Below are 12231 nucleotides of genomic sequence, written 5' to 3'. Positions count from 1 at the left end.
TTTTTAGTAGTTAGGGGCTGTTTTGAAGCCCCGAATATGATTGTAAGTTTGTTGTGATATTTTGTTTGAATGACTTTTATGAAAGGATGAAAATTGTTTCACTACTTATGTCATTGATAAATTCTTTATGTGTTTCTATGGATGCATACATAGTGAGCATATCTAGGATTTTAATGCTATGAATATATGTGTGTCTGCCCTTGTTGAATGAGGACCTACATATGTTCTAGAGTAGCACTTGTTAATTGTGGTTAACATGTGAAACGATTTCTAGGATAAGTAAGACAATACCAGTACTTACGATGCCTTGTGATGACTCAAACTCTTTTTATTCTTAATGATTTCTACTTGTTAAATCTATGAATACGTCATTCTAGATTGCATGTTAGGGACCAAGTTAAGTTGAAAACGTCATTCTCTTAACATACTACGTAAGAAAGAGTAATAGGTTGAGTTCTAACATTGAGCCAACTTGAGCATCTTCATCCAGAAATAAAAGGAATTTTAATGAAACATAACATGCTTGCATGATTATTTGGTGGTGGATAGCATTTCCCCTAACTCGTTTTCTTAATTTGTGAATTAAAATCTCTTGGTATTATTTAAAATTTGTGTTGTTCTGTTTTGTGCGATTTAATTTAAATAGCTAATCAAATCCAAAAATCCCAAAAATTTGTGTGAACATAGCTCGGTGTGTCTAGTTTATATGTACAAAATTTCGTTGCATTTGGATGAGTGTAAGTCAGTTTAATAATTATTGTTCAGTGGCTGGTCAGTGGAGACAGCCACCCCGTTTTTGTGACATTTTAAGTAGTTGGCTAAAACAATCTTCTGCAGGAAAGACCCTTATTTTCATATGCTACAATCGACAAATTTTAGTGATAATAAGGAAAATCAATAGGATTATTGTGTGCTACTTTGTGGTGCGTTATAATTCCTATCACTAAGCCAATCAAATCAATCCAATCCTTGACATCGAAGAAAGCCATATTGTATTATATTAACAGTACCAATTGTTTTTTTTTTTTTTTGAACAAATGATATTATGTATACCAAGGGAGAGAGGAAGAGAAGTGGAACAGTACCAATTGTTGAATTATGAAGTAATTCGAAGTGATCAATAAAAATAACATATGGAGCAGAGATGTGAAACACCACATTTTTTAACACAACTTTTGACACCTTTTTGTGAGGCCCGCTTTATAATGTATTTAATGATTTAAACCGACTATCTTTTAGGCCATCTACTATTTGTGCAGCAAGTTACAAAATCTTATATTTCTTTTAACTTAAAACACAGCGACAAAGAAAGTGACCAAGATCAACAATAATACAGGCATATCAGGACTTAATCTACAAAAGATACAAAACTCGTCATTCACGATGTGAGAGTGGTGGAGTTCAACTGGACGGTTAACAGTCCCAACCGGAGCGCCGCCGCCTTTCTCTAGGTTTATCTCTAGAACTGCAAAAGACACAAATGAAACTGATCAGCACCAATCAAATACGTAAAGACATTGAAAATTCTAACCGAGCATCAATTTTATTAACCTTTCGGAGGCCTTCTGACTTGTATTTGCTCCGGTGTTCTGAGCGGCAGTTTTATTTACCACTGATGTAGGAGGACCATGAGTAATTGTACTGGCTGTCTGAGTTCTATATACATCCCCACCGATTGAACCACCGGATACAAATCCTCGTAATGCCGGTCTGTTGGGCACACTAGAGTTGTTACCTGAACCTTGACTTGGAGAGTTAGATGAAGCGGCAACAAATTTAGTCTTGAACTGAGACATCATTCCTGTCCTCTGAGGAGTTTCTGCGGCAGATCGACTAGGAACAGTATTCGATGAAGAACTATTGGACTCCGTATTATATCCAATACCCAGACCAAAATCCACCTCACGCACACCTCGACCACCGCCGCCCCTTCCTCTACCTTTCTTTCCACCTGCAGAATCCATAAATATCATCATTTGAAATTACAGAAAAAGGCTAATTTAATATGAAACTGCAAAAGAATCTTAAGAAAATTGAAATTTTAGTATGATTAAAGTTTATACCTCCTTTTCTTGAATCGCGTTTTGACCTGAATCTACCATCCTGATAATAAACAAGGTAAATCCCATTAAAATAGAGAATGTAAGATCTGAAATCTGACATCTCATGCTAACATCTAAAGCTATCAAACAAGAAACATAGTAAGGGAAAGCAACAAAAGTTCCACAGACGAGGTGCACCCAAAATAACTATAAAGATGTACATCCATGTAGGAGATGGAAACCAGTGTATTTATGAGGGACGTGAAATACAAAGCTACAAGCAGCAAGTAAGAATTAAAAGTCGCAAGACTGAAGAAATGATGCATGAGTGGCTCTCATAGTGTAAAACTTCTAAAACTAATGCAGGTGCAGCCACCTATCATGATAAGCTGTGCATTTATGTATATGAGATATATTGGCACAAGGGAAAATAAGTGACAATTTACTAAGGGTCCATGTGGTAATTAAGATTTAGTACTTAAAATGCAATTTTTCTCTTTGTTCTTTAATGCAAATTGGTTGGCCTCAACCGATGTATTGGTAGCCCAGAATGCAAGCAAGAACTTAATAATACATAAAAAGCTAATAAGTCCCCAGACTGAGCTTCATCTTCAATTCATCTCTATGCTTCAATACACAAGCCAACATACACCCCCAAAAACCCCTTTTCTATGCAAAGCATTGTACGAAGTAAAGATGGGACTACTAAAGACTGTCTAATTACTCTCTCTCTAAACTAAGCACTTTTCCTGAAATTGACTATCTTGACATTATGAAGTCAACGATCTCAAAATCGCTGTAATTCCAAGGACAAACTGAAGCTTTCCAAAATAAGGCCTTGAAGACCAAATGGTCATCAAATCCATCTCTCTCGAAAGCCCACTCTAAATCAGAAGCAACCTATGCACCTATATAGTAGAGTGAAAGTAACGTAGTTTATTTGTGAGACAAACACCTGTAGGTGTAATTGTCCAGAATCTAGATTGCATTAAAAGAGCACGTTTTACCAGAGAACATATTAATAACTTGTATTCGCCTTAAATGCATTATAGGATTACAAACTATGGTTATAACCACCATCTCTAAAACAAAAAGGCAGGTAGTTGGATGCATGTATAAACTCGCTATATAAACCACAAAAAAAATTGTTAATAGTACTACAAAATTACCTTCATCGCAAGGTCCATGAGCTCCGTGGAGACAATCTGACCAGCAGCAACCAAGCTATTAACCAACTCACCAGCAAAACGTGCCTCTTTCTGTGCAATAAGAGTGTACGCAGTGCCATCCTTATCACCAGCCCGACCTGTTCTACCAATTCGATGGACGTGCATGTCCATGTCCTTTGCAATATCAAAGTTCACAACTGACTTAATTGACTTGATGTCAAGACCACGAGCAGCAACATCAGTTGCAACAAGAACATGGTAAATGCCAGATTTAAATTTTTGCAAAATATCCATCCCAGATGCCTGGTCCTTGTCACCATGCAGAGCTGTGACTTTAAAACCTTTCTGAGCAAGCTGTGACTCGATCTCATCCACTGCAACTTTTTTTGAAGCAAATACTAAAACATCACCCTCATCAATCATTCCAGGTAACTTCTCAAGAAGCCAGGGCAGCTTCTCATCATCAGAAGGAATTACATGAACAACCTGAGTGATATCCTCATTGGCCATTCCCACCTCACCCACTGTAACTCTTATAGGATCTGAGAGAATCTCCCTAGCCAATTTTTCAACTTTACGGGGCATTGTCGCATAAAAGAGCAATGTCTGTCGGTCTGGCCGAATCTGACCAACAATAGATCTAATTTGAGGCTCAAACCCTAGGTCAAACATCCGATCAACCTCATCAAGTACTAGGTAAGTTGCCCTTTGCATTGTCAGTGCCTTCATTTTAAGCATGTCTATCAATCTCCCAGGAGTAGCAACAACTATGTCACATCCTGCCTTAAGTTCTTTGAACTGATCAAGCTTAGACATTCCACCATATACAGCAAAGACACGTATCCCATGTGATTTCGCAAATTTTTTGGACTCTAAGTATATTTGGTGCGCCAGCTCTCTAGTAAGAGCGCATATCACTCCAATGGGACCTTCTTCTTTTTGAAGTTCTGGCTGATCCATAATGTGGACAATCATTGGAAGGACAAAAGCGGCAGTCTTTCCAGAACCAGTTTTCGCAATACCAATTATATCTTTCCTGGAAAGAACTATGGGTAGAGCTGCGCATTGTATTGGTGTCGGCTTTTGGTAGTCTTGTTTTTTTATGGCAGCCATGAGTTGTGAAGAAAATCCACAATCTTCAAATGTCTTAACTGGCCTCGGTACATCAAAACCCGACGTACGGATGGCCAAGCTCTTCTTGTACTAAAAAACATCCTCTTCACCCAACCCTAAACAAGGAAAACAAAACACCAGTTAACTCTAGCCTTCCATTTCAAATGTCTCCTTGAGAACTTCTGCCGGTCTAGATTCTCTCTCACTCAAATTTAGGAGGTCTATTCAATCGAGAATTTGAGAGACTTTCATAGATTTATAAATCTATGGATTTTTATGAAGTTTAATTGATTTGTAGAGATTCCACATAAAATTTTGATTCAATTCCCTCGAAATCTCATGGGAAGATGTGAAATTTGTGGATGCTTAAAATACACTATAAAATCTCTCCAATTCCCTCTAATTCCTCATCTTTCTCAAATTCTTTTAAATCAATTTCTAATTGAATACACCTAGAATGTTATAAACTTATTTAAAATCCTAATTGAATACACCCGAATTTCTATGGATTTTAATAAACTATCTTAAAATTCTAATTGAATACATCTTGAATTTCAGATAATCATTTAAAATCTTGATTGAATACCCCTAAATCCATTAAAAGAATTAAAACCCCTCAAAATTCGAATTCCAATTGAATACATCCTTTGAATACTTTGCTACGCATTTCGACTAAATTCACAAGAATGAAAAATGTGAATGAAAAAGAAAAAAAATTCTCAGTTCGGTTGGAATTTACCTGAAATCGACTCTTTCTCCTCGTAAAAATCCTTATTAAACGGCTCGTAGTCCATTGAACTGTGATCGAGAGCTGGAATCGGCTCGATCTTCCTCTTGTCCAGAACAATGGGATTATCATCTGAATCGTACTCCAACAACCCGGCATCGACGGCCTTGGCGGCCGCATATACCTCCTCATCGGAGTCATATCCGGCGTGTAAAGCATACGATGCCAGCGTGAGCACCAAGTCCTTTTTAGCCCTCAGAAAACTCTCCATATGATCCTCCTCCTCATCGTCCTTTTTATTTATGTGTGTTTATGTTGAATTTTTGGGTTATTTTTGTGGATATTATATGATTGAATGAGAAATTGTGGTTTTTCAATTTTTTGGTTTTGTAGGATTTAGCTAATAGGCAATCAGCTGCGAGGTAGAAGGAGAGGAAGCTGCAGACGCTTCAGACCAAGGCAATCACCCTCTCAGCACAGGTCGCTCAGTTTTCGATAACTTGGCTGGGAATTTTTGGGATACCCATTTGAAAAATTTAGTTGTTTTTGTTTTTGGTTATGTTTATTTGTCAACGTAATGATTTTGGTTTCATGGTTATGAATTCATCAGTATGACCATGGTGGTTCAAAAGCTAGAGAGCTTGAAGGGCAATTGGAATTAGAGTCATAAGACATAGTAAGTTTTTGTTTTTTCTTTATTTCTGCTGCGTAGTTTTAGAATTTCTCATTTTTTTATACACCGAATTCCTTTTGAAAAGAGTAGGCTGGTTATATACAAGTTTTCCATAGGAATTACAGAGCTTAGGTAGTATTGATGTGGGTATTTTTGCCTTATGTTATAGGAGTGAAGAAACCAGCTGAAACAGCTGAAGAGATCCAGAAGCATTTTGTTTGTAGGTGGGTTTGATATTCAATGTGGCTGAGCTTGGTTAAGTTGTCTACATTATTAAATGTTTTAATATGTGTATCAGGCTGCAGGGCACATGAGAGTTCAAAGAGAGCTTTCAAGTGTTACTTAGAAGGTAAAGTAGAATATGCATTCCTTCCTTCTTTTGCTTCCGTGCCAACAGGTATGGATTTCCCTTACAAATGTTTTAATTTGAAAAATTTTCTTTTCAGAACTCTGCAAATAACTTCACTGAATGATATGTGCAAACGATCGCAAGAATACATTGCAAGCTTGCAACATTACAGTAGTAAATTGCACAATGACTTCTTAACAGTTGATGAAGAATTCGTGCATGGAGGAGCACAAAGTTAATATGGTGGAGAACCTGAGCATGTTAAGGGGAATTGTTGCTAATTACATAAGGAATTTCTCTTATTATGTATCTATGAATCTTACTTCCGTGTTTTCCTGAGCAGGGCAAGCTTGCAACAATACAATAGTAAACTGCACAATGGCTTCTTAAAAGTTGAGAAAGAATTTAAATGCGTGGAGAAAGAAAAAGTTAAAATGGTGGAGAACTTGAGCACGTTAAGGGGTCAACTTTCAGTCTCCAGAGTGAGCTTCTCATTTGAAATTGTTTCTAATTGCATAAGGAATTTCTCTTATTATGCATACTTCTATGTTCTGCTGAGTAGACATCTACCGAAACTTCTATATACTTGAAAAAGTTCATGTCGTATATACTTGAAAAAGTTCATGTCGTGTTCTATAGTCCTGACCTTTGTTTCTTCATTGCATTTTGAATGGGTTAGGTGGTACTAATAGTATATTGTATGACTCACATTAAGGTCAAATATACTTGAAAAAGTTCATGTCGTGTTCTATAGTCCTGACCTTTGTTTCTTCAGTGCATTTTGAATGGGTTAGGTGTGGGCCAAATAGTATGAAATTTAAAGTTGGTTTCCCTTTCATGTGTTCCCTTTCAGATTTTTGTTCCTAAAAATGAATTGCTTCAAAACTTTTATTGGCAAAGTCATTTGAACTTTTTCAGGTTCGCCACTCACTTTTTTGTTTCAGAATTTGAACTTTTATTGGCAAAGTTCACTAGAATGTCCAGAAAAGTCAAAATTCAAGCTTTTAATCAAAGATAGAAATGGAGCTACACTAAACAAAAGATAGGTAAAATTGACCGCTACTTTCTTTCCATTTAAATATAAATCAATTGATTAAGTTTGTGTTTAAAATGAAGTTTCAATTGTTTTCAAATTCTAACAATGATCTCCTACGCGTTAAGATAATCTATTTAGAGTTTTGATCCACTTTTGATTATGCACAACTTCAATTTTTTTTCCATATAGAGTTTCTATATGCACAATCTCAATTGTTTTCAAGCCTTTTGATTATGCACAATCTCACACAAAACCGAGCGCAATGGCGTTCTAGGATTCATATAGCCGACCCCACTTAGTGGGAAAAGGCTTTGTTGTTGTTGTTGTTGTTGTTGTATAGAGTTTCTATTTTTCTTTTGAGTGAGAGAAGAAGCTTTAATTTGGGTTCACAATTGTTCTCTTTGTAGATTTTCGAAATAGGACTAAGCTTCCAAAAGGCACTGCAGGCTCTGATTGCTTACCTTGTCTGTCACCTCTTTCAGCAGATCCCCTAGCCCGGCGACTTGGGGGACTCCTACTACATGGTTTGTATCGCGCTTGACCAAGCCTGAAACTACAAGTAAGCTTCAAGTGAAATTGATACATTACCTTGTGCATCTTCACCAGTTACAGATACCACCCCTGGATGGAGGAAGAGTACTTCCAGAGAAGATGCCACATCTACCTATGAGACAGATAAGGCAAGTCAAGACGATACCACACTCCGGTACTTAGAAGTTTCGTGGTTACGAGATCTTTCTCCCACAATATTTCCTAATGTCATTTGTACTAAATCTTTCACTTGTACTCACTAAAGGAGAGCTTGAACCTATGTACTTGTGTAAACCCTTCACAATTAATGAGAACTCCTCTATTACGTGGACGTAGCCAATCTGGGTGAACCACGTACATCTTGTGTTTGCTTTCCTATCTCTATCCATTTATATACTTATTCACACTAATGACCGGAGCAATCTAGCGAAAATCACAAAAAGTGACCGTTTTCGCTACCTAGGATCTATCTTGCAAGAGAACGGAGAATTAGATGGAGATCTCAACCATAGAATACAAGCTGGATGGATGAAGTGTAAGAGTGCATCCGGCGTGTTGTGTGACCGTCGTAGGCCACTGAAGCTCAAGGGAAAATTTTATAGGACGACAATAAGGCCAGCGATGTTGTATGGCACAGAATGTTGGGCGGTGAAGCATCAACACGTACACAAAATGGGTGTAGCGGAGATGAGGATGCTTCGTGGGATGTATGGGCACACGAGAAATGATAAGATTGGGAATGAGGATATCCGAGGTAAAGTAGGAGTAGCGAAAATTGAAGGAAATATGAGAGAAAATCGGTTCCAGTGGTTTGGACATGTGCAAAGAAGGCCTACTGACGCTCCGGTTCGAAAATGTGACTACGGGGCAGAGGTTCAGGGCCGAAGGGGTAGAGGAAGACCTATGAAAACTTTGGAAGAGACCCTAAGAAAAGGCTTGAGTACTTGGATCTAACGGAGGACATGACACAAAACCGAGCGCAATGGCGTTCTAGGATTCATATAGCCGACCCCAATTAGTGGGAAAAGGCTTTGTTGTTGTTGTTGTATGCTTTTGTTATATTAGGTTCTAAATTGCGCAAACCATTCCTTTAATTAGAGAAAATTAAGCACAATCCTGCTTATATACATATTGTTATTTTAAATTTTTAAGAAACAATTTTGTTAGTCTTTTCTAAGAGAAATGATAATAAGAAACTGCAATTTACTTTTGGGTTTCATTCTTTACCGATTTCTGAGTTTATGCCTAAGTCATAATCTATTCCAATTGCAGGCTAAGCAAAAGGAGGAAAGGTTTAAGGAGGTATGTGTACACTGTGTTTTCATCAATACTTTCTCATAATGTGTCTTCATTGTTGGTTTCTATTTGGCTCTAGAAAAACTGTACGAAAACGAGTAGAAATTTTTTTAGGAATCTTTTAACAGCCATTTGTTTCCCATATATAATTGTGCAATATCGAAAACCCACAAACGTGAAATGGGTTTTAGGTTGTTTATTGAAATGGGTATTTTGTTTTATTTTTCTCTGCCTAAAAAATTGAAATAAATATGATCTTTTCACTATTGCTTCTTCTTCCAAGTTTTTTTCCGCATAATATAAAATAGAAATAAATATTTTGTTTCCCTTTTTCTAATCTTTTGCAGCAAAAAAAGCATTATTTTGTTGGTACTGCTTATTTAGTGAAGCAACGGTTTCCTATTGTGAATTGGCTTTATATGTTTATCACTTTATTCTTTATAGTTTTTCAGTTTCTTAAATGAAGTTTGACATGTATGAAATTTGACAATTTATGACCATAGGCTTCATTCCGTCCTAGGACACTTATTTTGTTCCTTATTGTTGATAGAGTAGTAAATAAATTTGCAAATGTATGTAAACTGTATTATTTACTGTATATATATATGTATATATATTTTAGAACTTCTACATGTGTTATACAATTTTCAACCCCGCAGCAACGCTTGGGCGCCTTTGCTAGTATATACTAAAAAAGTAACTTTCAGGTTAATTCCCATGGTGTCCTAGCAGACTCAAAACGCTGTTACTTCTACAGTGTTATTCCGTTTTTGCCCTCTCTTATTTTTTGTTATTTCATATGTGCCTGTGTTTTATCCACTTATTGATGGTGGATGTCTCTCGAACTCTCCATTCCCGCGTGCTTTCATTTCGATTTCCTCTGGGATTGCCGACTGCAGAAGGAGCTCAATCTCCTCCTCACCGACTCTCCACCTCTTCTTTCATGCACCACTTTGAATCGAATCACTCTCTCTCTCTCTCTCTCTCTCTCTCCAACACATCCCATTCTGATTCCCCCCAATCCCATTCCTGATGGTAACCAAGCCCAAAATCCTCTTCATCGGCAGCACCGGAAAGTTTATCGTCGAGGCCAGCGCCAAGGCCGGCCACGCCACCTACTTTCTGATCCGAGAAACTATCTCTCCAACCCGGCAAAGTCCAAAGTCCTCGAGAACTTCAAGGATCTGGGCTGAAATATTTGGTTTTTCCTCTTTCTCTATCTTCGTTAAATTTCTGGATTTTTTTTGTATGATTTTATCTGGAATTTAGTAATTTTTGTGTAGGTTTTGTACAACCTCTTTCTCTATTTTCGTTAAATTTCTGGAATTTTTTGTATAATTTTATGAAGCGTTTAATTTTTTTTATTAATTAAATTACAAATAAGTATCAATGGCCTTCGTTTGGTACCAATCAATCAAGTGAGAGATGTGTTGTCTGAATGTTTGATTTTGCTTGAATCAGTCTCTCCAACTAGGAGAAAGAGAAGGATCCGAATGGGAGTAAGGCACGACATGGAACAAGCAAGCTCATGAGAATTTTAACGTTCAAGGGACTAGGGGGGAGGGTGACTGATCATCTGAAAAAACTGAGGTATATGGTTTTTCTCTTTGAATTCCATAAACATGCATGTATTTACATCTAATATTATCGATACAAGGAATCAAATAATTAAAATTTGACCTAGAAAAATATTAGTTAAGTAAGCCGGTTCGCAAGTGTGTGCAGTGCACATATAATATGTTTAATTTCTTGAAAACAGTCTTTATTTCGCAGATTAAGCTGAGAAATTTGAAAACCCCTGTTCGAGATTTTGCTTGAAATCGTGGTTTGGGATTAAATAGCAGGGTCAGATCCGGTACTTCGAGAAGTACTTTGATGATATCTACGAGTACAGGTATGCTCCTTTCTGCTTCGTTTTCTTTCGATTCTTCTTCATTTTTTATGAACTTTTTGTTTGTTTTCAATGTTGGTACATGCATGTGGCTAAACTGCTCCCAAAAAATGGGCTTCTCTGCTAGGTAATTTATTCTCTAAGCTAATTTATTAGAGTTTTCACTTTCTTTGATTGTAATATGTCCTTTTGAGAAATGCTTTGAGATTTGTTTGTGTTATTTTGGGTTTTGTGTAATCTTGGAATCTTTCCTTTTTCTTCAGTGAGATTTGGGCATTTCGGTTTCGTTTACAGTTCTTTTGAGTGTCCTTGAATTTTCAATGCTGGGTTTCTGTGGATTTTGTTATTTGAAGAGGGAAACTATGGATTGGTTTGTTACTTGGTACATATGTTTATATGCATCAAATTTTATACATTCCCTCCTACTCAAATGTTCAAATGTGTTCAGTTATGTATGTTTGTGCATTCACTTTCGTATACGTGTGTTAACTGCCATATATACAATACAGCCATTTAGATTTGGTTAAATGAATAATGTATGTATACGAATCAGTCATTTCACACATATAGATTGATAGTTAGATTGAATTGAAATTTCGTGAATCGGTCATACACTTTATGTGATTTCTATGCGGGAATGCTGGTGAATGCCTTATTTAATTTCCAAGAAATTGAAGCTGAGAATACGGTATTTTCCTTTTGCTATGGAGAATAGTGGATTCTGTGCCGCAGTAAATATGAGGCCCAATAAAAGTGTTTTTTTCCCTCTCTTATATTCATCTGTTTTCAATATCGGATTGGATTTGCATTAAGGGTTTTGTTGATCTGATATTATTGATAAAATACTAGAAAACCCACCTGAACTTAAGCACTTTTAGGGGTTTGTTCTGCTTTTGGTTCACTTAATATTCATACCTGTTTATGTTTTTACTTTTTAAGTGTATGTTTTTAAGTTTTTTTCTTGTTCTGTGTAAGAATGTGTCCAACATGGTTTCTTTTTTGCACATCCTTTCAATAATTTAGATTGACTTCACCCCTAATCCATTGACAATTACTTTGTATATGTTAGGGATGGGTCTTCTTCTTCAGCTTAGTGGGCACCGTACCTTTAGCAGAGCGTCTAGGTAATGCGACTGAGTAAGTGCTAGCTTTTTGTTTTTACCATTAAGTTCTCTTAACTTTGCTAAGGCTAATTCTTAAGTTTTTCATTGTTCTCTTAACTTGATGTTTTTTATTTTTGTAAATATCATTTAGTAATTTACTATAATCTGATTGCTTTATCATTTGATGCTCAATAATTTCTCCAAGGCATCGGATGTTCAACTTAACATCACAAGTAAATTGCATTGGTTCTTTCCATTGAATTTGTGCTTTGGCGTTGCTCAACTGAAGTCCTTTCCGAGA

General features: G+C 36.6%; 2 protein-coding genes and 1 pseudogene across 5 annotated transcripts in view; all 3 read right to left on the bottom strand.

The window, feature by feature from the left end:
- The window catches only part of LOC126612541 (disease resistance protein RPV1-like), a 51446-nt gene that overhangs the window by 5758 nt on the left and 33457 nt on the right, over window positions 1-12231 (bottom strand). The gene's annotated exons all lie outside the window — the stretch shown is intronic.
- The window catches only part of LOC126612540 (disease resistance protein RPV1-like), a 33773-nt gene that overhangs the window by 5505 nt on the left and 16037 nt on the right, over window positions 1-12231 (bottom strand). The gene's annotated exons all lie outside the window — the stretch shown is intronic.
- LOC126610384 (DEAD-box ATP-dependent RNA helicase 24-like) lies at window positions 1184-6639 on the bottom strand (annotated as a pseudogene).

This window comes from Malus sylvestris, chromosome 17 (assembly GCF_916048215.2).
Source record: "Malus sylvestris chromosome 17, drMalSylv7.2, whole genome shotgun sequence".
Lineage (NCBI taxonomy): Eukaryota > Viridiplantae > Streptophyta > Magnoliopsida > Rosales > Rosaceae > Malus > Malus sylvestris.
This window is presented reverse-complemented; position numbering and strand designations above follow the sequence as displayed.